The 19479-nt window shown below is 36.5% G+C and overlaps 1 protein-coding gene across 2 annotated transcripts in view; it reads right to left on the reverse strand.

The window, feature by feature from the left end:
• Nucleotides 1-19479, reverse strand: part of LOC143247583 (putative G-protein coupled receptor B0563.6) — a 60245-nt gene that overhangs the window by 32897 nt on the left and 7869 nt on the right. Inside the window, exon 3 of one of the 2 annotated variants that reach the window (XM_076495889.1) lies at nt 16140-16398. The gene's annotated coding sequence lies outside the window, so the exon portion shown is untranslated. Of the gene's footprint in view, nt 1-16134; nt 16399-19479 lie in introns of both variants that reach the window. The other variant, XM_076495888.1, reaches the window with a different exon arrangement.

Below are 19479 nucleotides of genomic sequence, written 5' to 3' on the forward strand. Positions count from 1 at the left end.
TATAACCGTCACTGTAAATTGTGTTATTGTTTATATGTAAAATATATCTGCAGTAAAAAAAAGAGAGAAAAAAACGGTGTTTATTAATCTTGTTGGCAATTGTCATAAACTGTTTGCATATCAACACTTATCTAACTTATAAATCTAAATTACAAATTAACTCAATTTTAGGCTGTTTCAAATTGTAATAGTAAGCAGCAGCTAAAGTACACACCTTCAAAACACACGATGTCTTTTTTTTCCCTATTAAATTGTCCCTCCCTATGCCTACAAAACTGCATCTCTTTTTTTCTTTTGTGATAACGTTTTTTGTTAATAAGCGATACCATCACTCAGATTACAACGTTTCATTTCCAAATAGAGATACACGATGTCCCTAGAAGGTCTCCATTTTCAATGCTTCAGTGGAAGAGGAAATGTTGGAATGCCGAAAGTGAAAGAATCGCTTACAATGTTACTTAAGGAATCGATATTAAATAAAAACAAGCAGCTAATTCCTGTATTTTTGTCTCAAAACGTTTCTTTAGATTGCTGAACATGCCTGTCTACTAAAGCACGATATATAATTTTTTTTAACTTTCCTTTTTTTCTGTGCTAAGTGAATTTTATTTTTTTTCCCCGCGAGGGCTTTAAAGTCTGAGTCTGATTCCAAGATATTTGGAGTTATAATTTGTAGCCTAATATATTTTGGGGAAAAGGCTTTTTAACTTAAGATTATATTATTAGCATGAATATTTATCTGCTATTATTTCAAACATTAATTACACAGAATTGTATGAAGTGTTAATTTTTATTTGCTTGGATGGGTGGTTTCTCAGAGCAAAGCCACATTAGACTATCTGCTGTGTCCACCGAGGGTTTATTTACCAGTTCAGGCTATACAAAGGTAAGGGTTAGTTATCTGATATCAGATATTAACAATCCATACAGCACCAAAAATTAAGGCAATAGTTTTGTTAGGTATAGTACAAGCTAACATATTTTATCTTTTCAATACCAACGGATATTGATACCTAGTACATTAGTATGTTTTACAACACAAGCCATAATAGTGAAAGTGTAGGTAAAAGTTTTACTTCCTGTTATTGGATAATATTACTATCTATTGTAACGAAAAGGAAAAAACGTCGAGAATTGGAGAAAATATAAAACCTCAGTCGCCCTGTTAGGACTGAAAAAAACTAATAGGATTGAGTAGATTACATTAAAACGATTGTGAATAAGTAAAACACTTGTTAAATGATAAACGCCCGGCATGACCAGATGGGTTAAGGCGTTTGACTCGTAATCTGAGGGTCGCGGGTTCGAATCCCGGTCGCATCAAACATGCTCGTCCTTTCAGCCGTGGTGGGCGTTACAATGTGACGGTCAATTCCACTATTCGTTGGTTAAAGAGTAGCCCAAGAGGTAGCGGTGGGTAGTGATGACTAGCTGCCTTCCATCTAGTCTTACACTGCTAAATTAGGGACGGCTAGCGCAGATAGCCCTCGAGTAGCTTTTCGCGAAAAACAAAAACACGAAGCAAACAAACATGATAAACAGAGCAAATATAAAGTCGAAGTGGACTTACATACCTTAGTACTAACTGTTGACATTGTCGTTTCTTTGATAGTGTAGTGCTACCGGAAAGTGAATGGTATTGAGAAGGGTCGCATATCAGTCTTTTACAACGCAAAATAATCATATACACAGATCCTGAAGATGTGTTTAGATTGGTAATTTATAATTGAAAAGCTATGGATATGTTTCGTGCTTAATTATTTTGGCAAACGAAGAAAAATGTATAAATCCGAGACACCAGGAGAATCTAGAAAGAGACTTGAGTCGTGACAAACAGTGTGATTTATAGCAACGAATGAGAATCTACAAACACATATGGCAAATGACCCATGCGACCTAGGCAACAGTATGCATCATAATAAAAAAGGCTTTTCGTCTGTAAATAAGACCAACAGGGTATAGGTTTACCAATATAAAGCTTACATTCACATCTCCTTTTCAGTCGTCACATACCTCAACAACTTGGCGATCGAATTGTTATAACTGTCGTTATCGTACAGAGGACGGAGTATGGAGAGAGGAGTGGCGTGCTTTGGACATGACATCCTTATGACGGATCCTTTTTGCAACTGAAACTATTCCATAAACAACCCTGGATTAACCATTAAGCAAAATAAGAACGTGTTTAGGCCACCAAGGGAAGGGGAACAACACAGAATTTTTCCACTAGCTATCATGCCCTTAACTCTTTTACTGTTACACTCAACTAGTCGATATTTTTGTGAAATTGTCCTTATCTGCCGTGTTCGACTTTACTCTGCATTGTTAAAAAAACGTTTCTTTGGTTCGGTGAGTGATTCGAGAAACTGTTAAACTGTGTATTTGAATTAAGAAGTCATTGATTTGTGAAAGATAACTGTAAAGAACAGTACAAAATGTTAATAAAACTTCAGATAAAAGATGATCGTGTGTTGTGATGTCTGACCTTGAAGATGAAATATTTTTCTCAATCATTTTTTCTGTTGTAGCTGTTTATTAGAAATTATAGGCAATGGATCTGTTTTGTTTTATCTTTTACTGCTTTATTCAGTTACATCTACAGACAAATAAGAGTATAATACCACAGAAACATAAGTCAAACGAAATGGTGACAGATGTGTACAGAGACATGGCTAGTTTTATGTTTTTTTCGGCTTCTGTTTTCGTACGTTATATTTGTGTTATTGTCTCGTTTGTTTTAGTTTTATTTGTGTTAGTATTGCATTATTCACTTATGTTTTGTAATATTTTTATAATGTTTTTCTCACTAAAGCTTTTCTGAGCCGTAATTTTTTTGGCTTCAAACAACTTGCTGTAAAAACAAAACAAAAACTCTTTTGTGTGTGAGTACATGTTTTGAAAGTTATCATACCAAGAAAAAATTTAGAAAGGAATGCCGCTGTAGCAACGCCACCGGTCATAGATTACATGTAACCTATAAGAGTGTTTGGGCATGTACGTATTCCCTTCTGATTATGTAATAATATAAACAGATCTGAAGCTGAGATTTACTTAGGGGATAAATACAAGGGTGTCCGGTCTCAAATCACATTTAATACCGAGCACCCTTGTTTTTATCCTCATTTATAAATAGTCAACAAAGGTTTGTCAAATATGTTATTTTTATACCTAAAAATGGAGATCACAATTATATTCTCCTACTTCTTCCTTGATCCTATCCTGACGTCATAATGCCCTGGCCCTCTGGTGATATTTTTATGAGACAGAAACGCAGAGATAACGACGACAATCTTTTAAGTGTAATTCAACTATTTTACGACTATAAATTCAGATCAGTATGTGTTCTGTTACATTTCTGAAAAGCTGGGAAAACAGTTGACTGATCGGAGCAGTTTAAAGGCGATAATTCGACTTTTGAGATCAAATTGCGTAAGACTTCGACATGTACGACAACGTTTTTCTTAACGTTGTTACGTATACACTATACTACTAGTAGTAATACAGGGCTGTAGCACCGTGGTCATACAAAGATATTGTAAAGAACCGACAAATCAACAAAATCAATTTGGGATTGTCTGAAAAAGTGCATCGATTGAACAAATTTACGTGAGCAAGGTTAGTACTGAGTACTAGGCTTAACGTTAGTGGCCTCAGTTGCAATGTATTAGCATTAGGCCTAACGTTGGTGTTGTTATCTGAGAACTGAGTGACAATAACATAAAGCCTAAATACTGTAATTAGTTTAGTGTAAGTACACTGGAAACGCTACTGTATCTTGGAATAATGAAGTGGCCTATTCCCAATTTAAGGCCATCGTTTTGAATTTGCCTTCGCATCCAAGCATGCAGATAAAGTTTCAGACATATACCTATTTTGTTGATGTATGGTTTGTTGGCTCATCTGAAGCCCCCAGGTCAAAACTGAGCTCAGTGTTGAGGTTACAACTCATTCTTCGGATATTTGATTAGTATTAAGTACTCTAGCTTAGGCCTAACTCAGTATTTAGTAGTTCAATGTGCAGTAGTTTACAATTGATTATATGTTATGTATGTGTACCAGTACACAATGATCACTGTGTATATAGTCTACTACAGTATGTGTTGTTGATCATGGATTCATTCGGAATACCTTTTGGCTCACAGTGGATTTGCATATTACCACTGACATTGCTTCTTGAATAACGCTACCATAGCAGCAACATTAATGAAACTCTTGCAATGACTGAAACTAATTATCCTAAAATGGATTGAAGCCAGTCTCGAATGGTTTTAACCAATCAGAATGCAGCAAGCCAGTAAAGGTATTTATGAATTCCTTTATTGGCTGATGGACCTAGGTCCTAGGATAACTTTCTGACAATCTTTGTCTAATGTAGACCTAGAGTTTAGTATGTCTGACTGTCTTACCAACGTTTTTCTTCATGAATTTCAGTGTTTTACTGATCATTATAACTATATATGATTCATATTCTTTTGTGTTTTTATTTTTATTTTTGTTTCTGTATTTTTTTCAGACTGAAAGATGAAACGTGTTTAATTAAGTGGTGGACAAAAGAGAAAACTGGCAAAAGAGAACTAACAAAATGCTTTGGATTTAGTGGTCAAGACTGAAAAGCTGACTAATTTTTTCACTCAACTTACACAACATGATCTTCCAAATCAAAACCCATTTCCACCATCAGAAGTTAATTGTACTGCATCTGACTCTGACAAGATTGAAGTTGAACCAAGATTCACACCAACAAGTACCACTTTAGTCACTTCAAGGTCAGAACATCATGATGACGTTGAGATGTCACAGGCTCGCTCAACTGGCACAAGTCTCACAACTGTTCTCACTTTGCCTGTAAATTCTCCTGATATCTCTAGTGTTAATGTTTATGCAAGTTGCTCTACAAGTTTGAAGTTGAAATGAGCAATACAAGAGAGAATGGTTATTGTATTCACCACCGACAGGGTCAGTTTACTGCTTTGTTTGTAAACGTTTTGCCCCTAAATTTTCCTCACGTTTTGTTGAAAGACAATAAAATTCAGTGACTGGTGAAATACTATTGTAGTTGATCATCATGAAAGAAGCACTACTCACTGAGACTATGTTAACACATTTATCTCACAGACAAGGTTTAGGCTTGCAACAAGAGTTGGAAAAACAAATTAAAGAATAGTGCAATTACCAGGAACATGTCTTGGAGCATGTAACAGTTGTTATTCGTACGTTAGCTGAATGTGGTCTGGCTTTTCGAGGAACAGATGAAAAAATTGGTTCACTGCAGAATGGGAAGTTTTTAGGGCTGCTTGAGCTCATAAATAAGTTTGCTCCATTTTTAGTAGGGGACATTTCGAAATATTGAAATTTTGGAAAAGGAAATCCTTACTTGTCCAAAACTATATGTGAAGAACTCATCGAACCAATGGCTCAGAAGGCCCACGTGTTCATTGTTGATGAAGTAAATTCTTCTGATTATTTCATCTTGTCAGTTGACTCGACGCCAGATATATCACATATAGATCAGTTAAGTGTTGTACTTCGATACTTAAAAGATGGGCAGCCTAATGAACGCTTTTTAACCTTTCTGGAACTGAAAAGCCATACCAGTGAGGAAATGGCAAACCAGATATTGCAGTACTTGTGTGAAGTTTGCAAACTTAGTTTTTCAAAATGTAGGGGTCAGTCTTACGACGATACTGTTAACATGTCTGGGCGTTGTAAGGGGATGCAGCAAAAGATTTTAGTAGAAAATAAATTTATCATATATGTGCCCTGTGCAGCCCATTCACTAAATCTGGTGGACCGAAGTGCTGTTGACTGCTGTCAATTGGCAGTTAATTTTTTCTCTACAATACCTTTGCTCTATACATTTTTTTCCAGCCTCAACCAGCCGGTGGAAAATTCTTAAAGCTTGTCTTGGAAATGAAAGTGTGTTAAAATCCCTCTCAGATACCAGATGGGAGGCACGTGCTATGGCAACAACAGCAATTTGAAAGTCTTTTTTGAAGAGTTTGAAGCTTTGGAATGTCTAGTTGAAGACCAGTCACAGAAGGGATACACTAGAAGAGAAGCAGACAATATTGCAAATAAGATGTAAGAGCAATAATTTGTTTTTATGTTGATCACGTGGGATGAGATTTTGCAAAAATTTCATGAATGAAGTCAAGTTCTGTAAAATGAGGATGTGAAATTAACAACACGTGCAGATCTGTACGGGTCATTAGCTGACCAACTACGCACTTTAAGGGATGACTTTGAAAGATTTGAAGCAGTTGCAAAGGAAATACTACCAGATGTTGATTACAATGCTGCTCAAACTCACAAACATGTCAAAAAGAAGGTACTCAATAACGGAGATGCACAAGAAGTAGATCTGAATGCCAGAGATAAATTTCGTATCACCACCTTTTAAACAATTGTTGACAAACTAGAAACCCAGATGAGAAGAAGAGGAGAGGAGGACAAAGAAATAGCAAACAGGTTTTCTTTCCTTAGTGATGAGCCAAATGATGTCACTTAATCTGCTGAAACAGAAAGGTACTCTCAGTGTTCCTAAAAGCTAATTGATGCTTATCCAGAGGGCTTGGACACTAATCTCTCTGCCGAGCTTGAGCAGTTTCACTCATATGAGCACCATAAGTTCAGTGCAACAAAAACTGTGAAAAACAGATTCAGTCATGCTGAATTTTATAAAATAATTTCAGAAGACAAAATTGAGTGTGCGTTTCCAAACGTAGATATTGCACTGCATATAATTTTAACAGCATTCATTTTCTCAACTCAAGCATATTAAAAATCCCAACAGAACAACTATGTGACCAGACAGGCAGGATGCCTTGTCTCTGCTAAGTATAGCAGCAGATTTGTTACGTCAAATTAGTTTTGAGGACTTGATTAAAGACTTTGGAATTAAAAAATCTAGACGAAAACATTTCAAATTGTAAATAAATATCAAGGTATAAGTAAATAATTTGTTGCTTTCAGGGTTTTAGTTCAAAGTGAGAAATTGTTAACATCAAAGAGAATTTTTTGAATAAAAGGGTTTTGAGTAAATTTTTCATTTTTGTTAAATCAAAGTGTGAATTTGTGAACATCAAAGTGAGAATTGTTAACTCAAGAGTGAAAACAAATATACGGTAAAAATAATTCGTTATAATTATCATTAATTAAAGAAGTGATTTCCCTCATCATTTCTAAATAAAAGGCCTCAGTCATTGCTTGATTTTGATTCATGCCCAATCTGTTAGATAAATAAAATATAAACGTTTTTATTTAGTATGATTGTGGGGTCTGACCTGAAAGAAAACTGAAGAAGGGTTATACATTTTCAAACTTTTATTTCACTCTCAGCACTTATTGAGTCATAATGTCTCGTGAGTTAAGCAGTGGAGGAGCGAGGGGGGCACCATTGTTAGGCTGTGTTTAGGGCATCATTTGCCCTTAATCCAGCCCTGGCCGTAAAGCTATCTTTAAGTAGAGCATGACGTGGCGACATGGACTATGAAGACGTTGTGAGACATCAAAATCGTTTCAATGATAACGTACTAAACTGCCTGCAAACGGCAGTCCACATAAGTAACCTTTTATTTATTTTTATGCCAGGCGACTTATATTAAGCCTAATATCATGGTTAGCCTTTTAGCGGAAATGATGTTTTCTCAAGCAATTAAAATAACGTACTCAGCTCACGTGACTCTGAAAGTAACCGATAATATATTTCAATATTGTAATTAGCTTTACAGTGGAATAATCATATCTTAATACGTAGATTATGTTCATTCATCACAAACCTGTTCCCTGACTGTTATATTATTAAATTCATATTCTAACTCTTGGAATTTCAATGGATATAATTTTGACTGAAGATTTATATTCAAATTTCGATAAATATTCAGTTAGAAATTTCAGCTTTCCTTTGTTACTAAAGTGATCTCTATAATGTAAGAATTTAAAGGAATTTTTAATCTCTTATATTTGTTTGTTTCTTTTAGAAATTTTGAGCTGATTAAACCATCTACAGTCAACTATGTTTTTCTACAATAAATATTGTGATTTACCGTAATATTATAACGGAAGAAAGGGCGAGCACATTATAACCTACGACAGTTAGGTTGTGACTCGAATTTCTTAACCACTGAGCTGTACTAAACCTTTACGTTCTTATGCAAGAAGGTTTATTTAAAATCAGAATGGTCAGTGCAATTTAGAGGTTATTATTGATGGGGATTTAGAGGTAATTTCCGAAAATATAACAAATATAGAGGTTTAAGAAAAACAAAATAGTAAAATATTAAAAGATTTAGTTAGAAAAATATTGACGATTGTATCACTAAAACTAGTGAAAAAATCTCACAATATTCTGTATTTCTTTTCTGAGTGGAGTGTATGTGTGTTTTCTTATAGCAAAGCCACATTGGGTTATCTGCTAAGTCCATCGAGGGGATTGGAACCCCTGATTTTAGCGTTGTAAATCCGAAGACTTAACGCTGTACTAGCGGAGGACTTTTTAAGTGGAAATTATATGTTATTAATTCTATAAAAAGCAGTTAAAAACTAATAAGGGGTTATCTGAATATAAAATATGAAGCCCGGCATGGCCAGGTGGTTAAGGAGCTCGATTCGTGGTAAGACTCGAATCCCCGTGGCACCAAACATCCTCGTCCATTCAGCCGTGGGGACGTTATAAAGTTTCGGTCAATCCCATTATTCGTTAGTAAAAGAATATTCCAACAATTGGCGGTGAGTAGTGATGACTAGCTGCTAAACTAAGGACAGCTGTTGCAGGTAGCCCTCGTGTAGCTTTGTATGAAATTAAAAAAAAAAAATTTCTTTTAGTATTTCTTAAAATAAACTAAGGTAAATTTATTATTAACCCTATTAATAAAGCACGTTGTAATTTTGGTTTTGTGTATAAAAATTATACGAGGGCTGTTCAAAAAATACGCGGACTGTTTGAATTGCGCCGATCCAGTTGGTTCCAGGGGAATCCGCTTGGTGTCGCTAGGTTCGCACAGATAAGCTGATTACGACGCCATTTCCAGATTGCAGATATCTTCATTTGTGTATTAGCTACGCGGTTTTAAGTGAAGTGCGATTTTTTCGTTTGGCGGATTTCAGAATAAATGACCTGAAGGAGCAACGACTTGCTGTGACATTTTGTGTTAAACTTGGAAAATCTGCGACTGAAACTTTTGCTATGCTTAACACGGCTTACGGTGATGTTGCTATGAAGCGTACGGCATGTTTCAAGTGGCATGAACGTTTTAAGGATGGTCGACAGTCCATTGAAGATGATGAGCGTCTTGGACGTCCTTCCACGTCAACTGACGACCCACACGTCGACAAAATCAACACCCTGGTGCGGGAAAATCGACGTCTGACTCTCAGGGAGCTTGCTGAAGAGTGTGGGATATCAGTTGGATCTTGTTACGAGATTTTGACCAAAAAATTGAAGATGCACTGCGTTGCTGCGAAATTCAGCCCTCAGAACTCGTGATTTTTTGGCCAAACACTCGATCACTGTTCTTCCCCACCCCCCTACTCACCTGACCTTGCTCCTTACGATTTTTTCTTGTTCCCCAAACTCAAAAGACCCTTGAAAGGAAGAAGATTTGAGACGATTCCCGAGATTAAGGCAAATGCGACGAAGGAGCTGGAGGACATTACAAAAGAAGCCTACCAGGACTGTTTCAACAAGTGGAAACACCGTTGGGATAAGTGTGTGCGTTGGGGAGGAGAGTACTTTGAAGGAGTCCCAGACCTGTAACTTCTAAATAAAGTACATTTTGTTTTATGACGTCAGTCCGCGTATTTTTTGAACAGCCCTCGTAATTAAGCAAATTAACGAAACTAAAATATTTACAAAGTTTCGTTAAATAAGAATTCAGAATTCAATGTTTTGAATTAAAACATTACAAAAGGAACATGAATTAAAATCTTACTTGGTTTCATTTATAAGTTTTGTACGAATAAAACGTCTCGTAACGTTAGGTTAACTACACACTCTATAAACACCATTATTAAATCCATATCTATTGTATTTAATGATATTCTGAACGTTCTTGTATGTTTGTTTTTTTAATTTTGCTCAAAGCTACGCGAGGGCTATCTGCGCTAGCCGTCCCCAATTTAGCAGTGTAAATTTGGTTTGTTTTGAATTTTGCGCCAAGCTACACGAGGGTTATCTGCGCTAGTCGTCCCTAATTTACCAGTGTAAGATTAGGGAGAAGGCAACTAGTCATCACCACTAGCCGCCAACTCTTGGGCTACTCTTTTACCAACGAACAGTGGGGTTGACCGTTACGTTACAACGTCCCCATGGCTGAAAGGTTACCAGTCGAGCGTCTTAACCACCTGGCCATGCCGGGCCCCTAGATGTTCCATTGGAGAAATAAAATTGTTGTTATCATATGATTTGATTCAACATTTTTGAGTTGTTAAATATAACATCTCAGTTTTGGAGTGTTTAACTAAATTGATTTCCTTAAACAGACGATTCTGTCGCCTCTTGTGATTTTACTACATTAAAAAACAAAATAGATTTGAAAGATTGAATAAGTTTTAATGATCTAATCGATCCATTTATAGATAGTGAAATAATTATTCTGAAATTAAAATTTTACACGTTTCAATGTAATAATATGTTTAATTTCTGTATAAATATAATAAATTATATTATCTTAAAAGTAAAGGTATTCAAACAAATAATGAGTTTTCTCACGAGAGATAATTTCTCCATAAACTTGGCTAACCTGTATCTCTACCTCTATAAGACTTTATAGGTATATATGAAACGACTAATTAACCCTAATTTGTACATTTACTCATTTCTATTAGTCGCACACACTACTTATATTTTGGTTTCTCTATCTTTGGTTTAATTGTCGTAAACAGCGTAGTTCCGTGTGTATTGTTGAAAGGAATTGTTATTTCTCAATTAAAAATATATTTAACAGTTTGTAACAATATTAATCCTTTATGGATTATGCTTAGTTATTAACAAATACATTTAAAAATAATGGCCACAAGGATTCGCAAGTAAGGACATTTTTTACACTTTTATGATAAATATAATAATATATTAAAAATATTTTTTATTACTGAAATTACTTTCTGAAATACATAGAGGTCACTACTTAAGATAATTCGAGCTTATAAATAACACAGGCCTACGATGGTTTTATTGTCTTGAAATTGTTACGTGTTCCACGGTAATTCCTATACGCTTAATCCGAAAATGATATCAACTATTCTCCATTATCTACAGATTTGTTTAGGAATCGTCATACGTACTTTAACATAAGTCAATCATTTTTATCGAAATAAGATCGACTTTTGTTATGCGTAAAATACTGACAATCACTGACTATAGATGTCTCTAAACCAATTGCGACGTGAGAGTCTAATGACTCTAATCGATCGTTCTGGAACCCTAACATGAGAGACATAACAGTAAAAAAAAAATGTTTATTGTGGTAAGAGAAATAATATTTTGATCTAAATAAGAGTTATTTTTCTTTCTGATTTGTAAAAAAAGAAAATTGGCAGACCTGTGTAATTAACTGTAATTTTTTTTCCTTCAGGTATTTATTTGTTCAGTATTCCGGGACCGAAAGACCACTTCAGGTAGCTGAACTTGTCTTTGTTTACGTGGTTATAATTAACTTTTTAGGTTGGTTGGTTTTTGGAATTTCGCACAAAGCTACTCGAGGGCTATCTGTGCTAGCCGTCCCTAATTTTGTAATCCGCGACCCTCGGATTACGAGTCGCACGCCTTACGCGCTTGGCCATGCCAGGCCCATTAACATTTTAAAACAGAGACAAGAGGGTTAATAGTTTAAATAATTTTTGCAGAACTATTAGGGTAAGAGATTTTATTTCAGTTTAACACCGTTAAAGACCATTTGATAATATTTATTGAAAGAGTTCGGTTTGTTTTGGATTTCCTGTAAACCTACACGAGGGCTATCTGCTCTAGCCGTCCCTAATTTAGCAGTGCAAGACTAGAGAGAAGACAGGTAGCCATCACCACCCACCTTGGGTTAAGGGCAACTCTTAGGCTACTATTTTACCAACGAATAGTGAGACGGACTGTAATATTATAATACTCCTACTTCTGAAAGGGCAAACGTGTTTGGTGCGACCGGGATTTGAACACGCGACCCTCGACTTACGAGTCGAGTTTCTTAATCACCTGGCCATGCTGGGCCTTTATTGAAAGGGTAAAGGCAAGTCTTACAAAAGTACATGTATGGTAGTTTATACCTGGTACGAGGTTATTTTTATATCTAAATTATTATCGAAATAATCCATTTGGTTATAACAATTGAAAACGTAGAAGGTGATTCTCACAAAGGTTAGTTTATATCTGGTTCAAGATAATTTTATGTCTAAATATTGGTACGTTTACTCAGCTTCACATTTTGTAATATTTAACACTTATTGAAAATTGTAAGTGTGAGTTTTAAATTAATATAATCTGAGGGTCGCGGGTTCTAATCCCCCGTCACACCAAACATGCTCGCCCTTTCAGCTGTGGGGGCGTTATGTGACGATCAATCCCATTATTTGTTGGTAAAGAGTAGCCCAAGAGTTAGCGGTGGGTGGTGATGCCTAGCTGCCTTCCCTCTAGTCTTACACTGCTAAATTAGGGACGGCTAGCGCAGTTAGCCCTCGAGTAGCTTTGCGCAAAATTCAAAACAAACCAAATTTACACTGCTAAATTATAAAGAAGTAATAAAAATAATTTTCTTAAAAAGATCTTGTAATCTGTGATGTGGATGTGCCAACAATGACAAAGAACACAAAGAGAAGAAGACCTTCGTGTAACTTTGCGCGAAATTCAAAAACAAAAAACAAACAAACTAATATAAACAGGGTGGTTTATTTCTACCACAAGACTCTTTTCACACGTCTAAAGATTAAGGGCAACTATCTTCTTACAACTAGCTGCAGTTAGAAAGTTGTTAGTTGAACTTAACACTGAACTCCTGACAACTAATTTGATTCTCCACGTCTGCTAACTTGTTTGGCATATGTACTTGGACCATTTCTGATAGATGGAACATACACATATCTTTGGTAACTATGACAACGGGAAGGTATTTTCTATTACAACTAACTCTTTGTTGTAATCCGTATTAATTTTACTATTGTTAACTGGTACTACTCTGATTGCCTATTTACAGTTAATGTAATGTGAAGTTGTTGATCTACATATAAATATTTGAACTTTTTTTACAAATAAAATTATTAAATTTATAGGTGCTGCCCCGAAAAGAATGAATATTAGTAGAAAACTACTTTCGCCGTGTTTACTAACTTTTTTGGCATCTGTTATTGTTTGTTTGGAATTAGGCACAAAGCTGCACAATGGACTATCTGTGCTCTGCCCACATCAGGCATCGGAACCCGGTTTTTCGCGTTGTAAAACTGTACCACTGGGGGGCATCTTTTTATTGTGTGTTTTTGAATTTCGCGCAAAGCTAGCGGTCCCTAATTTAGAAGTGTAAGACTAGAGGGGAGGCAGCTAGTCATCACCACCTACCGCCAACTCTTGGACTACTCTTTTACCAATAAACAGTGGGATTGACCATTACGTTATAACATCCCCACGACTGAAAAGGTAAGAATGTTTGGTGCGAGGAGGATGCGAACCCTCAACCCTTAGCATACGAGTCACACGCCTTAACCCTACTCGCCATGCCGGCCGTCTTTTATTGAGCCATGTCTGATAGATGTAATATTCCAAACGCTTTTTGGAAGTTATGACTTCAGGCATTTTCCACTATGATGTGATGGTAATAAAGAGAGCTGATAATAAAACTATTACTTTTAAGTCTTATTGTGAACGTTTAGGCTTTGATTCGTATATATAAATATATATATAATAGGTTACAGTGTACTTTTCACTATAATAGAAATGAGTTTTGCAAGTAATTTACACTTGTGTAAATTAGTAGAAATATTAAAACTAATACAGGGTGTTCGGAAAGTCACTGAGCACTTATATATTTATTCACACACATGTTTCAATCTAGAATACAGGAGGTAAATATGAATGACAATTATAAACAAAGTTGAAAGCAACCACCGTTGGAATGAATACAGGCCTGGATCCTTCTTGTTTTGTTCCTAAACACCGCTATCAGTTGCTGGCTTTAAATAGACTAAATAAAATATGATTACACAACTGCACAATGACTTTCCGAACACCCTGTATTAATTAGGCGTTTAAAGAAGGTTATTTTTACAATTAAATAAGAAATCCTTTTCTTTTTCGTTTTTGAATTTGACGCAAAGCTACACGAGGGCTATCTGCGCTTACCGTCCCTAATTTAACAGTGTCAGACTAGAGGGAAGGCAGCTAGTCATTACCACCTACCGCCAACTCTTGGGCTATTCTTTTATCAATGAATAGTGGGATTGACCGGAACTTATGACGCCCCCACGACTGATAAAGCGAGCATGTTTGTCGCGACGAGGATTAGAACCCGCGACCCTCAGATTACGAGTCGAGTGCCTTAAGCACCTGGCCATGCCGGGTCACGTTTCTTTGTTACACTTAAAACAAGGCTTATCACAATAAACTTACGGAAGTTTAATTGTAAACAGAATAATTTGTTGCACGTTTAATATAAGTTTTTAATAGTCTAATGCATTAATGTCCTCAGCTGGTAGAGCTGTAGGTCTTTGGATTTACAGCGCTAAAATCAGGGGTCCGATTTCCCTCGGTGGACTCCGCAGATTGCCTGAAGTGGCTTTGCTATAAGAAAAGACACATACACACACTAGCGTGTTAAACTAAATAAAATCAAACAACTTTTTGATAAGGAATATTTCTTCGCCGAATGAATTATTAAGATACTGACCATTACACTAGTGCACCGTAACATATTTTTTGTTTTTAAACACGATGCTCAAGTTTACGCATCGTAAAGGTTTTAATTTACCCTTTGAGCTAAAACACGTAACATTTTACTAACAAACCACTAGGACAACTTCTTTATATTAATTTAGCATGAATAATTGTTTGTTTGTTTTGAATTCGCGCAAAGCTACTCGAGGGCTATCTGCGCTAGCTGTCCCTAATTTAGTTGTGTAAAACTAGAGGGAGGGCAGCTAGTCATCCCTCCTACTGCCAACTCTTGGGTTACTCTTTTAACAACGAATAGTGGGATTGACCGTGACATTATAACGCCCCCACGATTGAAATGGCGAGTATGTTTGATGCGACAGGGATTCGAACCAGCGACCCTCGGGTTACGAGTTGAATGCCTTAACTCACTGGCCATGCCAGGCCCAACATGATTTAATGATCATTCTAAAATATCAGACCTATTCTGTTCCAAATGTTTTTTTGTTTTTTTTTACAGTCTTACAAACCTGAAACCTAGGATTCGATTCCTCGCGTTAACCAGAGTACAAATATCCTATTTTAAAGCTTTGCGCAATAAACAACAACAAATGAATTCGTAGCTGTTACTAAATATGAGTAATTTAAATTTCATTATTTAGACACAGTTGCGGGTTGTTTTGGCTTCCTGTCTTATCATCATAGCTGAATGAACAATATTCAGTTGCTACAATATCTAAATTATTCACTACTATTTTACAAAAATAGGCCTGGTACTTCCTAGTGGCCTATTACTTGCCACTCGCAATTTGCTGGCTAAGAGTTCGAATCTTTTTACGAAAGAAGTTCGCTCTTTTAGTCGTGGAATGATATAATGTGATTGCCAACCCCACATTTCATTAGCTAAATAATAGCCCGAGAGATGGTAGTGGGTGGTGTTTACTAGTTGCCTTCATTCACGTCTATCCCTTCTAAATTAGGGACGACTAGAGCAGATAGCTCTCGGGTAGGTTTACTCAAAACTGAAAACTTGATAACAGTAAGAAAAGATATTGTGACGTTCTCCTCTTATCTTTAAAATGATTCATTAGTTTGAAAAGTAATATTTAGACTGTAATTATACCAGTAGTTTAGTGAACGGAACTGAACCTTATCTGTTTATAAATATGCTTTATAAGAGAATAGTGAGGAACGGTTTTGTCTGCTTGTTTCTTACAACCACCACATATAATTCTTTATCTTTCCAAATACTTAATAAATTGTTACGAAATGTTTACACATCAGATACTAACCTTACCTTGGTTCACGCTCAGAACAGAAAGAAATATTTCATTAGTCCATCGGTCCAAATATCCAGAGACTGGGAACGTGGTGGTGTAGCTAAGCCGTTCTGTTGTAAGTCAGCTTCCGTCACACGGGGAATAACCAATCAGAGTCCTCTATATCATTATGGTATAATAGCAGCGCCACTCGCTGTTCCAGGTCTTCAGTAATTCCATTGTTGATGATCTAATATAGAGATAAATTCGAAACTTCTCGCGAATGTATGTTTGGTTCTGAAAACGAAAAAAAAAAAAAAAAATCAGAACCCGCCCACGCCCACACAAGAGATCACACAGATTATACATTTATATCACTGTATATCTTTGAAGATGTCGGATCTGTAATCATTCATTTTCAAAGTAAACTTCAGTAGAATAAACCAAGCTTACTAGACAATAATTATCGTACAATATATATTAATAATAAACCGTGGTCCTGTAATCTAACTCTTTCATTTGTTTCAATTACAAGCCATGGACCTCATTACTACTCGTCTCCAAGCAACCTACAGTGGGCATGTCAGGATTGTGCACAATTTTTTGTTTCCACGCATATCATTAGACAGTATTTCAATTTCTGATTATTCCTTTACACGAAGCCCTCGATACAGCGGTATGTCTGCGGATATCTGACGCTAGAAACCTGGTTTCGATACCCGTAGTGAGCACAATACGGATTGGCCGTAGTGTAGCTTTGTGCTCAATTATAAACAAAAGAAACTCATGAAAAAGTTTGCTGATGTTACGCGCGGAGTTACGCGATGGGCTATTTGTGCCCTGCCCACTCTGGGTATCGAAACCCGTTTTTTAGCGTTGTAAGTCCACCGCTGTGCAACTTGCAGAGGGGGGGTATTAAGAAAGGTAAATTTAATTTATTTTAGAGTAATGTATAATATAAAATTGTTTTACCGTTATCACAGAAGCACAGGTAAAAAATAGTATTTTTACTTTTTGAGTATTCACGTATTTCAATACACATGAATCACCATAAAGATATTGCAAACGTTTTCTCCGCTATTCCGAGCTTTATGAAAGCACAGCGAATAGGCAGAAGTTTATTCGACTTTGAAATGAGATTTTAAAGTAGGTTATCTTCTTTATTCCTTTTAAAAGCATTTCATGTTTTTTAAAAAAAAGAAACTAAAACCTAATGTAACTCGAAATCCTTTGCGAAGTAGGTAGTACTCTCAACGTAAAATAGGTTTGGTTTGGTTTATTTTGAATTTCGCGCAAAGCTACACGAGGGCTATCTGCGCTAGCCGTCCCTAAGTTTGCAGTGTAAGACTAGAGGGAAGGCAGCTAGTCATCACCACTCACCGCCAACTCATGAGCTACTCTTTTACCAACGAATAGTGGGATTGACTGTCACATTATAACGCCCCCACGGCTGAAAGGGAGAGCATGTTTGGTGCGGCGGGGATTCGAACCCGCGACCCTCCGTAAATGGGAATCATTATCTAAATTGACACTGCAGATCTCAGTAGCCAGTTGCTGTCTTCAAGATGCTTATATGGACTTAAAAACCTTGGTTATCTTGAAAATGTTTCGAAGGACATTCCAGATAAATTGCAGGTTTTTTTTTTTCTAAAGCTTACGCCAACTTATTGTCAACATAAAATGTCTTTTAAAATGGTAAAATATAACCAAGGTATAGTTGATCTAAAACGTATTAAGACCTCAAACAAATAAGATAATTTATGTAATCATAAAGAGAAGGTAAAGAAACGACGTGTTGATGTGTACACTGTAGTGTGTCGTGTGACCAAAAGAAAACAAAACCGCACAGATACCCAATGTATTACTACACCGAGAACGAAAACTCTGAGTTTTCACCCATCCCTATATTTGTTTGTTTTGAATTTCGCACAAAGCTACTCGAGGGCTATCTGTGATAGCCGTCCCTAATTTTGCAGTGTAAGACTAGAGGGAAGGCAGCTAGTCATCACCACCCGCCGCCAACTCTTGGGCTACTCTTTTACCAACGAATAGTGGGATTGACCGTAACATTATACGCCCCCACTGCTGAGAGGGCGAGCATGTTTGGCGCGACTCGGGCGCGAACCCGCGACCCTCAGATTACGAAGCGCACGCCTTAACGCGCTAGGCCATGCCAGGCCCACCCATCCCTATAACTGCTTCTGTTAAATAAAACCCTGTCTAGAAGAGTTTCTAGGTTGTTTTTTTTTACTTTATATAAGCAATTTTAAATAAACAATTTAACCTTTATTGTTTCACAGTGGTCAAACATAGGCGAAACACTTCAATGTCTTCTTCACTTTCCTACAAGTAAAATCAACAACATTCCTTTAATATATTTCTTTCAAATTTAGTACTCGTCTAGCACGTATATTTTCTCAGCTTGTCAGCGAATTTGGTTGTACTATCTAAAGAATTTTTGGAGATATGGGTAAAAAGAAAAATAAAAGTTTGCTCATAAATATCATAAATGTTTGCCCTCGCCTGAAGAAAAGTTGATTGATTCGACTGCACTGAGATTTCTACCACACATTAAAGTATTTTGAAAAGCGGAAAGTTTTAGTCTGCACAAAACTCGAACTTTAAAGTCGGAAGATATGAACCTAAAACCACCATCTTGTAAAAAATTACACACAATTTTTAACGTACTAGTTTGCCACAGACTTCAAACTAATAAAAATGCTTCCTTCGTTTCTGGTGTATTGAGGCCCCGGCATGGCCAGGTGGTTAAGGCACTCGACTCGTAATCCTAGGGTCGCGGGTTCGAATCCCCATCACACCAAACATGCTCGCCCTTTCAGCCGTGGGGGCATTATAATGTTCCGGTTAAGCTCACTATTCGTTGGTAAAAGTGTAGCCCAAAAGTTGGCGGAGGGTGGTGAAGAGTAGCTACCTTCCCTCTAGCCTTACACTGCTAATTTAAGGACAGCTAGTGCAGATAGCCCTCATGTAGCTTTGCGCGAAATTCCAAAAACACAGACCAAACTGGTGTACAGTTAGCATAGTTTTTATGATACCACTTTATCTACTACATAAAATTATACAAGGGTCTGTCGATGTCGAAACACAACTTGGTTGAAAAATGGGTGAAAAAAAAACCCCATAAAGCAACTGAAAGATATAAACTAAAGTTACAGAAGGAAATCACATATAATGTCTCCAAATTTAATAGGTGTTTGGTACTAATTATTCCAAACTATATTTGAGTATCTAAGTTATGTCCTTTTGTTATGGGCCACTGCTTTCTTGTTGTTGTTGTTTTGTCGGTGCGATTCTAATCGTAAAACAACAACCCATGTAGTATACATACTATACAAATTATCCCACCTGGCCATGCCG

This window comes from Tachypleus tridentatus, chromosome 3, assembly GCF_004210375.1.
Source record: "Tachypleus tridentatus isolate NWPU-2018 chromosome 3, ASM421037v1, whole genome shotgun sequence".
In the NCBI taxonomy this organism is placed as follows: domain Eukaryota; kingdom Metazoa; phylum Arthropoda; class Merostomata; order Xiphosura; family Limulidae; genus Tachypleus; species Tachypleus tridentatus.